Consider the following 12,731-nt stretch of genomic DNA (forward strand, 5'->3'; position numbering starts at 1 on the left):
AGCATATATATTACTTACCCGATCGCTGCCGTTCCCCCGCCAGCGAATATATTACTGGGTGTTGCTTCCAGTCTTGGGGGACTGTCTGACAGCCCAGACAGTCACCCCTTGGCAAATTAGGCCCCTGCTGGCCATTTAATCTTTCTGAAAGAGCGATCACATGGCTGCAATAGGTGTCCATAGTGCTGCCTGCAGGGGGACTTCCTGAACTGACAGGCAGTCTCCCTGCTTCTGTTAAAATAAAAAAAAATGCTAATAAATAAAAAAAAAATATATATATATATATATAAAAATACACTTAGTATGACTATATATATATATATATATATATATATATATATATATATATATATATATATATATATATATATATATATATATATGATATATAATGAATTTCGAGATATATATATATATATAATATGTATATATACCTTTTATATATATATATATATATATATATATATATAGTCATACTAAGTGTATTTTTATATTAATATATACATATATTAATATAAAAATGCATGTATAATTAAATTACACAAGTATATGTTTAATATATATATATATATATATTAAATATAAATAAGTAAATAAAAATACATAACATTTAAAAATAATTAAAAAATATAAAATTTAAATTACATATGTAACTGTATTTTGATACACACACACACACACACACACAGATATATATATATATATATATATATATATATATATATATATATATATATTAAAATACATAATTACATAAATAATGTTATAACGTAAAATAATATTAAAACGTACAGAATCACAAAATTATTCAACTAAATGTATTTTTATTGCCCCATCTCTAAAACAGTTGTGGGGAAGGGGAACAATTTTATTTCTATCCTACTATGCTGCACATTGTTTAAATAGCAACCTTGCCTGGTCCTCATTTAGAAATCATATTGGTACCTTTGGCAATACAGGGCATTATCTCATCTCTATTCATTAACAGCTGACAGTACTCAAGGTAGGCGACTGTCCTTTTACAGTCAGCATCCCACCTACAATCATTTAACAATTTCTCTTTTATTCAAACACATCTGCGATAAACACAGCGGATATAATAAGCTTTACTTGATCCTAACAATAACACACTGTATATCTTTTCTAACAATTTTAGATTTGGAACATAGCCGTTTGTGAGGCTATAGTAGATAGACTGAATAGATCTCACTGCCTTTTATAAGATCATTATAACTATAACTATATATCAATAAGCTTTGTCCCCCTTTAATAAATACCATCACCTGCTATTGGAGCTTTGTTATCGCGATAAATACAGAATTACTGTCTACTTGAAATCTGGCACCTAATATACTGGACAATGATTTAATGTTTTTATTTTTTTTATTTCAATAATTAATATGTAGATATTCTTCGAAACATGAGCCCTTTCTGAGCATTTTTCACAATTTTCCCTTAACAAGAAAAAATCTACCACATATTTCTTGACTCTCTATGTAACCAAACATACTTTGTTCTATATAACCCTTAGGATGATGTATTCCCACATTAGTACATCAAACCACTTCCCATGGTTTTGTATCCGCTATTGTCCTTAAGGGGTTAAAACTTATAGACCATAAGCAATCCTGACACACTCGATACTTTTAGTGACGTCACATCCCGGTGCTATTCTCATTGGCTAATACATGTATGATTCATTTTGAATTAGACCAATCACTATTGGACACTTACCTTTTTATATTGTTTTTTTCCCACACATCGGTTCCCTTCTGATGAGCTGTGGGCGAAACGCGCGCGTCAAGGGGCAAAGGGCTCACAGCTATATCCTTATTTACAACAGTACCGGTGTATGTTTAGACTGGGAACTTTGTTTCATACACCGAAGGATACCGAGCCCGACTCTGGTCTTATTGTATGTGGGGGGTCTTCTGAGTACATATCCTTTATTTATTTAGGCAGCAGTCCTTAGCCCCACTGTAGGAGTTATTTTTTTAGTGCTGACCAATTTGTCTTTTTGCACTATACCCTTTCTAGTGCTAATTTTGGACCCAATAAGCACTATGAATGTGGTTAATTTATTGTGCAGACACATTTTTGTCTGCTAAAGCTACTGAGGTATCTATGCCTGTTTATAACACAGGACCACTATGACCATATTTTGTAACATGTTACTATGTGTCCTTTTTATGCACTCTCTTGTTACTGGTTTACTAGATATGTTACAATAAGTATGGTTTATCGATTTCATTTTCTCTATATGTAGCTAATACCCACTTTAGGGACCCAATTTTCCTTATACCTTTACTTTATTATTTAGTAACTTTAATGCTTTAAAACCTGCATGTTTTTTGCATATCACTCGGAGATTAATCCTGAAAACTTTTGAACAGGACCTCCTTTCTACAGACTTGATTGAACTAGATTGTTATTTACTCATAGGAATTAGCTGTCCCTTTAGAATTACTGATTTATGACTACTTTGAATACTATATTTTAGGTCTATTTATTATTTTTTTGACATATATAGCCAACTATGTTTTAATGACATTTTAAATTTACTATTAAAAGCTATATTTTACACTGAAGGACACTCGCTTTCTCTCTGTTTCCGCTACTGCTGTAGCTTCTCAAGGGTTAACCCCTATATGAGGGCATCCCTTTTGCTTCCTATTTCTTCTTCTTATTATTGTTTATTACATAAATAATGTCATAAATATACATGTAGACTTCAAATATATAAATATGTATCAGTAAATATATAAATATTTGTCAGCATTGTCAGCAAAAGTTTTTTGCATTTTTCACACACAAACTGCATTTTCACTGATGATATCATTGATGTGATACATTTTACTGTTTTGAAACACTAATATTTGTGTTCAGCGAAGTCTCCCAAGTATAACAGTTCTCCACATGTACAGGTTTTATAGTGTTTTTGAAAGTTTTTGAAAAGGTTTTGTGTTTTCACATTTTTGTGAAATGTGCCAGATTGGTTATGTTGGTTTTGAGACCGTATGGTAATCCACTAATGAGTTACCCCCATGATGGCATACCATTTGTAAAGGAAAAGAACCCAAGGTATTGCAAGTGGGGTTTGTTCAGTCTTTTTTAGTAGCCACTTAGTCATAAACACTGGCCAAAGTTAGTGTTCATAATTGTTTTTGCATTTTTAACACACAAACAAATATAAATGCTAACTGTGGCCAGTGTTTGTGACTAAGTGGCTACTAAAAAAGACTGGACATACCCCATATTGAATACCCTGGGTTGTCTACTTTAAGAAAAATATGTACATGTGAGGTGCGATTCAGATATTTATGACACATACCAGTGTTACAACACCACTATTGATAAATTTTAATTTTAATATATATTTTGAAACAGCAATGTCCTACTTGTACTTATAGCCCTATAACTTGCAAAAAGAGAGCTAAGAACATGTTAACACTGGGTATTTCTAAACTCAGGACAAAATTTAGAAACTATTTAGCATGGGTGTTTTTGGCAGTTGTGAATGAGTAACATATTTTGGGTGTCAAAGTTAGAAAAAAGTATGTTTTTAAAAAAAATGTTCATCATATTTTATATTTTTTTATATTACATTATATGATATGAAGGAAATAATGGGATCATTAGAAATACCATTTAATGGAGAGAAAAACTGTATATAATATGTGTGGGTACAGTAAATGAGTAAGATGAATATTACAGCTAAACACAAACTGATACCGGAGAAACTGACGGAAGCCAAGCACAGAGAGATGGACACAGGTTTCTTCAGGAAGGAAGAGATTCTTTATTGGATCACCGATCGGGACTCAGAGGGACTAACGTCACCAAAATACAGCAAATTCTGAGCCCCGGACAATAGTGCAGGCTCCTTATATAGGCACATAACTCCTCCCATATTAAGCTCCACCCGCACATTCTCTTAACCAATCAACACAAATAAGAATTAACTTCCTGTTTGACCGCATGGCTTGTCCAGCACAATGGAGGAGGGGAATACTATATCCTGTATTCTTGCACATGCTCCGTACACTACTGATCGTATCTTGCCTCGTGCAACCAACTGATCGATACGTCAGCATATGCACGTACACATGCCACGTGGTAATCTCGGCCTACTAAATTTATTTTTACCGAGATTCCACCACATTCCCCCCTTTGATGCCTCTTGATATTTCACAATTACTTGAGGCATCACTTAAACTTGGTTTGCATACACCGCAAGTTACCTTGAACCAGACCAGACTTATCTTATGATGTGAATCTTCAACACTCATCTTCCTGCATTGGTTCTCCCTGATCTAGAGCCTTATACTTATAAATCGCCATTATCTGTGCAGCAGCCTTCCTCTCTGCTATATTTTCTATCAGGCTTTGCACAGACCTAACTACTAAGGGTATAAGACACGGCAGGAGTAGACACAACATTAAAATCAGTAGGACTCCACCTACCACTGCCTTAAGCCCTCCAAACCACTCATACCAGCTACCAAACCAACTACTTGGATTGTACCCTTTCCATACCTGAGTAGGCACATGCGCTAGTTTAACCATATGGCTAGTAAGCTCAGCTATTGCTTGCCCTTCGTCATCTATTTGAAGACAGCAATTGCTCAGGTTAAACTTCCCACATACACCTCCCTCTACTGCCAAAAGGTAATCCAAGGCTAATCTATTTTGGTAGACTGCTGTCCTCATCCTGGTGTTATGCTTCGCTAGAAGATTGAGCGCTTGTGATGTCTCGTTAGTGATAATCTCAACCACCGCCTGTAATCTTATAATTCGGTTGAGCATATAAATAGGGGTTCTATAACCAAAGGTACCATCCTCAGCCCACGTGGCTGGCCCATAATAATCTATGATACGCTGGGGAGGCCATTCATTATCTTCCCAGGTACCTATCTCTAGGGGTCCCCTTTTCTTCCTATGATTCACATCATACACTTTAACACCTAAAGTCTCACCTGTTTCAATTGGTAACAAGAAGAAGGATGGTTTGAGCATACCCAACACACATGCCCCTTCCCAGTCCTGTGGCAACTCCGAATAGGCTTTCTTACCACAGATCCAGTACAAATTTGCTGGGGCTCTCCAGGTAGATGTGATGGATAAATCAAACCACACATCCTTTAAATTGGCGTATCTAGCAAACGGGTTAGATGGTTCTGAGACATTTGAAGCCGACCACCAAGTTGTATTCTTTGTATCATCATCATAAGCTTTTTGCCCTAGACAAGTTAATTCTCCTACAGAAGTATTATACATTATTCCTTTCCTTGCTATGCAAACATAACCTATGGTGGAGGTCTTTAATCTCCACTCAGATTTACCTCTAACACTCATATGATAATCGGCTTGTGTAGATATTAGTTGGTCAACTGCCTCAGAACCGGACATTACCTCCTTTGCTTCCCAAGGCCATTGGTCTCCCATGTTAGTACCTCCACACACATAGCAGTTGGTAACATTAAGACTACCGGCAATACTTTCGGCTAAATCGATGAACAGGTTTTTAGCATTATGGGGGATCTTATTATCTATACTCATCTCTTCATAAAAGGAATGGTATACTTGATGAGTTTGGGAGGATACCGTATCAGTCTCTATCCCTATAAACAATAATGTCCCAGGATCTAAACCCGTCCCGTATATCTGAAACCCAAATAAATTGCCATATTTGTCTAAGAACTTATCGGGGTTATTTATAAGTATATGGATGGGATTACATTCCATAGACTTACAATATGGGCTAGTCGGCAACTTAGTCACTATCATGTCTTTATCTACTGTCTGTCCCCAAGTCGCCCACCCCACACAAGACCAATATGGGCAAAAGTTATAGTCTTTATTTGGGCATCTAGGACTCACATATTTATTTTTACTACTGGGACAAATACATTTATCATTAGACCCATACGTCCTCTCCCATCTAAGATCCCCACATACATTCCACGGCTTTCTACCACTCGATATCGCTTTACACGCATCAAATAGCAGAACACCCGAAGAATGTACGGATTCTAACACCGTCTTATTAATTAGGGTCCCCTGAGGATCTCCATTCCTGAGAGTCAACCAAATTGTACGAGGTTGATACTCCGGACTGAAGCACTTAGGTTCTCCTACTCCTAAATGGCACACACTATAGTCTATATTTAGGTATCTACATCTCGATACATCTCCTTTACACTCGTATTGTGAATGCCAAATTAGGGTTTGGGAAATATGGTTACCTGTTCTCGTAGTCTTAATGCATACCTCACAGCTAGGAGTGTCGGTACCTCTACCTTCCTGAATATAAAAACACATATAAATAAACACTATCAAAAGCACATCTTTCGCCGTCATCCTCAGTCTTCGTCCGTGCGAAGGCGCCTCAGCTTCCAGGATGTGAGGGCTGCAGGGAATGGAGTTCTGCTCGTCTTCACAGGTGTCCCTTCGAGACTTTCCTGGCTTATATACTATGTGTTGGTAAGCGGACAGGCTTTATTATGGCCTTCTCACTCACGCACCAAATCCCAAAAATAATAAAATTTGTAATCCACAATAGTTCCTCGTTACTCCGACTGAGTAGTGCGTTTTAACCGGATCTTGCAGGGATTCTCTGGATCTGCTGTAACTTGCCAAGAATCGACTGCTGCTGGTTTAACCCTGGAGTGATGTATCCACGGAGTCACTTCGGCTACTTTTATCGCTGTAGGGGTAGACAAAAGAACAACATAAGGACCTCTCCACTTGGGCCCTAACGGTACATTATTCCACTCTTTAATCCACACTTGATCTCCTGGATGATAACTATGAACAGGGGGATAAATATTCACAGGTAATCTATCTTGTACCCATTTCTGTACCTCCTCCATAGTCTTACCCAACTCTACAACCTGCTGCCGGGTAATTCCTTCTCCCAACTGACTCAAATCCCCCCTTAAGTTACCAAGTACGGGAGGTGGTCGCCCATACATAATTTCAAAAGGAGAGAGGCCCATCCTTCTAGTAGGGGTACTGCGGATTCGCAATAGAGCTATGGGTAAGAGAACGTTCCACTTAAGTTGGGTTTCCTGACACATTTTAGCCAACTGGTTCTTTATAGTTCTATTCATTCTCTCTACCTTACCAGAACTCTGGGGTCTATATGCAGTATGAAGCCTCCACTTTATACCAAGCATATGAGTCAGTTGTTGTAGGCACTGATGAACAAAATCTGGACCATTGTCCGATCCTATAGAACAGGGTAGTCCATATCGGGGTATTATTTCTCGTAGCAGGAATCTTACAACTTCTCCTGCTTTCTCTGTACGAGTAGGACATGCTTCTACCCAGCCTGAATAGGTGCACACAATTACCAGCAGGTAACGATGTCCACCCGATTTAGGCATCACTGTAAAGTCTATTTGTAGATCGGACATGGGGAGTCCCCCCATAAACTGGACTCCTGGTGGCTTTACTGGTCCTTGTCTTGCATTATTTTTAGCACACGTTACACATCTTCGTACAATGGTCTGAGTCAAGTTGGACAATCTTGGTATGTAGAAATGTTTTCTGAGAGATTCTTCAGTACTGTCTCTCCCAGAATGTGTCCCGTTGTGATAATTTTGGACAATTTCTACCGCTAGTGATGCTGGTATGACTATTCTTCCATCTTCTAGCTGATACCACTTGTTCTCCAAATACTTTCCTGGTTCAGTCTTTAACCACTCCTCTTCTTGAGCTGTATAAACTGGAGTCCATTGGGACAGTGGAGTTGGTATAAGAGCAGCTATATGCCCCACATACTCCTGTCTTCCTGATTCAGCAGCACGCTTAGCTGCACTATCTGCCATCCGGTTTCCCTTGGTTACATCACCATCTCCTCTCAGATGCGCTCGACAATGTATGATACCGACTTCTTTCGGCTCCCACACTGCTTCCAATAGTTGTAGGATTTCAGCTGCGTATTTGATTTCTTTGCCTTCTGAATTCAGTAGTCCTCTTTCTTTATACAAAGCTCCGTGGGCATGAGTGGTTAAAAACGCATATTTGGAGTCCGTATAGATGTTTACTCTTAAACCTTCAGCCAATTGTAACGCTCGTGTTAGTGCTATTAATTCTGCCTTTTGTGCTGATGTTCCTTTCGCCAGTGGCCGAGCTTCTATCACCTTGTCTATTGTTGTTACTGCATATCCTGCATAGCGGATCCCTTCTTTCACATAACTACTGCCGTCGGTATAATATTGAACATCGGGGTTCTGGATGGGAAAATCACGAAGATCTGGTCTACTTGAGAACACTTCATCCATTACTTGCAAACAATCATGTTGACTTTCAGTAGGTTGTGGCAAAAGGGTAGCTGGATTTAAGGTGTTTACAGTCTCTAAATGCACTCTGGGGTTTTCACACAACATTGCTTGATACTTGGTCATACGGCTGTTACTAAACCAATGATTTCCTTTGTAATCCAGCAACGTCTGTACTGCATGTGGGACTCGTACATAAAGTTCTTGACCCAGAGTGAGTTTATCAGCTTCAGCTACTAGCAGGGCGGCTGCAGCTACGGCTCTTAGACAAGGTGGAAGTCCGCTGGCCACTGCATCCAATTGCTTAGACATGTAGGCAACAGGTCTTTGCCATGATCCCAAGTACTGTGTCAATACTCCCACAGCCATTCTTCTTTGCTCGTGTACATACAGGTAGAATGGTCGTGTGTGATCAGGTAGACCTAATGCTGGGGCACTCATCAAAGCCTTCTTCACATCTTCAAATGCCGTTTGCTGTTCTTGGGTCCATAAGAAGGGGTCGTGCTCTGTACCTTTGATAGCTGCATACAGAGGTTTTGCCAGTATCGCATAGCTGGGAATCCATATCCTACAGAAGCCTGCTGCCCCCAAGAATTCTCGCACTTGTCTTCTATTCTTGGGTATTGGTATTTGGCAGACAGCTTCTTTTCTCTCTGGCCCCATAATTCTTTGACCTTCAGAGATATGGAATCCCAGATATTTGACAGTTGGCAAACACAACTGAGCCTTCTTTCTAGACACCTTGTATCCTGCCTTCCAGAGAATGTGTAGTAGATCGTGCGTTGCTTGCTGACAGATTTCTTTTGTAACTGCTGCTATCAACAAGTCATCTACATATTGTAACAATACACACTCTCCTGGGATGGACTCGAAATCCAATAGATCTTGACTTAAAGCTGAACCAAATAGGGTAGGTGAATTTTTAAACCCTTGGGGCAGTCTTGTCCAAGTCATCTGGCGTTTTGAGCCCGTTACAGCGTTCTCCCATTGGAAAGCGAAAATAAATTGACTTTCTGCGGCAATTCGGAGGCAAAAGAAGGCATCTTTGAGATCTAAGACTGTGAAGTAAGTAGCCCCGCCCGGAATTAAAGCAAGCAGGTTATATGGATTGGGTACAACTGGATGTATACTAACAACCGCATCATTGACTGCTCTCAAGTCCTGCACAGGTCGATACTCATCTGTACCGGGCTTTTGAACAGGCAGCAATGGGGTGTTCCAGGGGGAAGTACAGAATTTTAGGATACCATACCGTATGAACTTATCCAGATAGGATTGGATGTTCTTCTTAGCCTTCTGCGGGATGTGGTATTGTCTTAGGCTCACTGGATAAACCCCAAGTTTTAGTTCAATTTTTATAGGTGGAATATTGCGGGCCAGTCCTGGTGGGTTGTTCTCTGCCCAAACTCCTGGTATGTTAAATAATGTCTCATCACTCCTAGGGTTTTGGCTAGTCAACGCTGTATAAAGTCGCCACTCTTCTTCCTTTGGTACGGATAATGTCATAATACCTGAAGGTCCATTAAACTTTAAGGATGTTGTTCCATTTGGTAGGAACGTAATCTGCGCTTGTAATTTTGATAGCATATCACGTCCCAGCAATTGGACTGGACATTCAGGCATATAAAGGAATTGATGTTTTACTACGTGGCCTCCCAATGTACAGAGTCGACTTTTAAGAACCGGTTTTTCAGCACTTCTTCCAGTTGCTCCTATCACAGTAATAGTCCTTCCAGATGGAGGAGCAACTAGATTAGTCACCACTGAATGTTCAGCACCAGTGTCGATCATGAACGCACTCCTTTTCCCCCCTATTGATACATCGACCATAGGCTCCGCTCGACCAAGGGGGATGGAGCCCGGTCGGTATCAATAGTCCTCCATGACCGCGTCAGCCAATCCTACAAAGTCCCTACCTTCTCTATCGCGGGACCTTTGCGCTGCTGGAATATACCTGTCTTCCCTAACACTTCCTCTGTTCCCATTACTCCCTCTATAACCATTACTCCCTCCGGGGCCTCCTCTACCTCTCGCTCTGCCTCTAAAGTTTCCGTAACCTGTCCTGGGTAGGTCTCTCTCGTACTGCTCTCTTTGCGGACATTCGTTCCTCCAATGCCCTTCTTCCTTGCAATACGCGCACTGATTCCTACTCAAAGGCTCCCTACTCCATCTACTATCGCCTCTATCTGGGCCCCGTCTATCTACGCCTGCGATCGCTACCGCTAGCATATCAGCCTTTTTACGCATCTTGCGCTCTTCCTCTTTCTTGCTTTCTGTTTCCCTATTCATATAAACCTTATTCGCTACCTCCATTAGTTGGGTGATTGACATACCTGCAAACCCTTCTAACTTTTGTAGCTTGCGCTTAATATCTCCGTAAGCTTGGCTGACAAAGGCGGAGTTCACCATTCGGGAATTGTCTGCGTCTTCCGGATTAAAGGGGGTATACAAGCGGTATGCCTCCAATAATCGGTCATAAAAGACACTGGGCACTTCATCGCTTTTCTGAATCACCTCAACTGTCTTCGACATGTTAATGGCTTTCTTTCCTCCGGCTTTCATGCCAGCAATTATAGCGTCTCTATAGGCTCTGAGTTGAACCATATCAGCACCATTTACATTCCAATCGGGATCGGTGTTGGGATAGTGTGTTGCGGCCCATGCTGATGGATTGGCTTGGTTTAAAGTACGGGCTTTATCCTCTAGTGCTTTAATGGCCGCTTGATTAATTCTTGTCCTTTCCTCATTGTTGAATAAAGTCATTAATAACTGCTGGCAATCAGCCCATGTCGGGTTATGTGTCTGTACTATTGAGGTGAACAGATCAGTCATAGCTTGTGGTTTCTCAGTATACGAGGAATTGTGGGTCTTCCAATTTAAAAGATCGGTTGTCGTGAATGGGACATATACAAAGACTGGGTCAGCATGTGCCATTTGGCCTGCGGCATCGATATAGGCTGGCCCAGGATTCAGACGAAGAGGCATCTGATAGTGTCTTAATTGTTGGGCACCGGTCAACTGTCGGGTCTGTATGGGGCTACGTGGAGGGGCGTCAGTCATAGGTTCCAGTCTGGGAGAAATAGGGTATGGGGATGTGGGAGCTTGGTTTTGGGAAAAGGTTGTAAATAAAACACTTCGAGCCGAGCTAGATGAAGCTTGACCGGAAGTCTGAAGTGGCGCCAAATCAGGATATTCGTTTTTAATGGGGGTTGGTTCTGATTCCGGAAGGGGAGATTTAGTACGAGGGGGGGTGGATCCTGTACTGGAGGAGGAAGCGGAAGTGGATGAGGGTAATGAGGGGAGGGTTGCAGGACTTCCTGCGTTTACGTCACTTCCTCTTAACGGAAAGTAAGGGGGCGGCAAAGGGATCTCGGACTCAGGGGGCGTGTCCAAAATGGGCCTAACACCAGTCCTAGTGGACGAACAAGTCCTAGCTACCATGAGGCGACACTGCTCCTCGTGGCATGTCCGGAGCCATTTTGGCGAGTCATTTACGGCCTGTCTCCAACAATCAATATAAGGAAACTGGCCGTAAAGTTCAGGCCTACCTGATACAGCCACGTGTAAGCGCTGTACCAGAGTTGGATCCAAACTGCCACGTGGCGGCCATGCCGCAACCAAAGTAGGCCACTCCCTGGTACACAAAGTGACCAAACGTACAGGAGACATTTTAACCCCAAAATCACAAGTTTTGAATCCCTTTTTAAAATTCTTCACCATACAACCTAAGGGATCCGGAATCGTTGACTGCGACGCACCCATACTTAACAATGGAACGTCGTCGACAACGAATACTATACACGCGTACTATTCAACAGTCACACCCGTTTCCTCTGGCAACAGCACCACGTGGTACGGTTACCAAGTGAAACGTACACAATAACACAATAAACACTCAGGGAATTCCCGTACACACACAGCTGTTACACCAGTCACTAGATAATCAATATTATGCCCTTTGGCGTAACTATACAGTCACCCACGCTATAATTCTCTATATACGAATTACCCGTCTATAACACACCCCAGTAACATCGTCTTTTACAAATAGCGGTTACAGTACGGTTAGCATAGGTCAAAGCACAAGTTAAGGTCACAATACAATTATTAGTGGTTATGGTGTTAAACATGCAATGGACGACAATGATTAGTACTTATATACAGTGTCAGTAAATATACAGGGTTATGGTACCGTGCACTATAATACAGCAACACACTATTAACACTCTCGCTAGACGGCTGAGCTCGCGCTATCTAACAAGATATACACTTTACTAAACAATCGTTAACACATTTACAATTCCCAACTAAACTATTGGCCAGTACCTTGATGGACTACCTAAAACTATATACACCCGTTTTGGTTAGCCACACTGCCCAATCACCACATATAGCGAGCTAGAGAACCGAATTTACACAGGCGCCTCTTAGTCGCACTATCAAAAG

General features: G+C 40.8%; 1 protein-coding gene across 1 annotated transcript in view; it reads right to left on the bottom strand.

Moving 5' to 3' along the window:
- LOC134602533 (gamma-aminobutyric acid receptor subunit beta-2) overlaps positions 1-12,731 on the bottom strand; it is a 1,133,816-nt gene that overhangs the window by 593,253 nt on the left and 527,832 nt on the right. The window lies entirely within an intron of this gene.

This window comes from Pelobates fuscus, chromosome 3 (assembly GCF_036172605.1).
Source record: "Pelobates fuscus isolate aPelFus1 chromosome 3, aPelFus1.pri, whole genome shotgun sequence".
Taxonomy (NCBI): domain Eukaryota; kingdom Metazoa; phylum Chordata; class Amphibia; order Anura; family Pelobatidae; genus Pelobates; species Pelobates fuscus.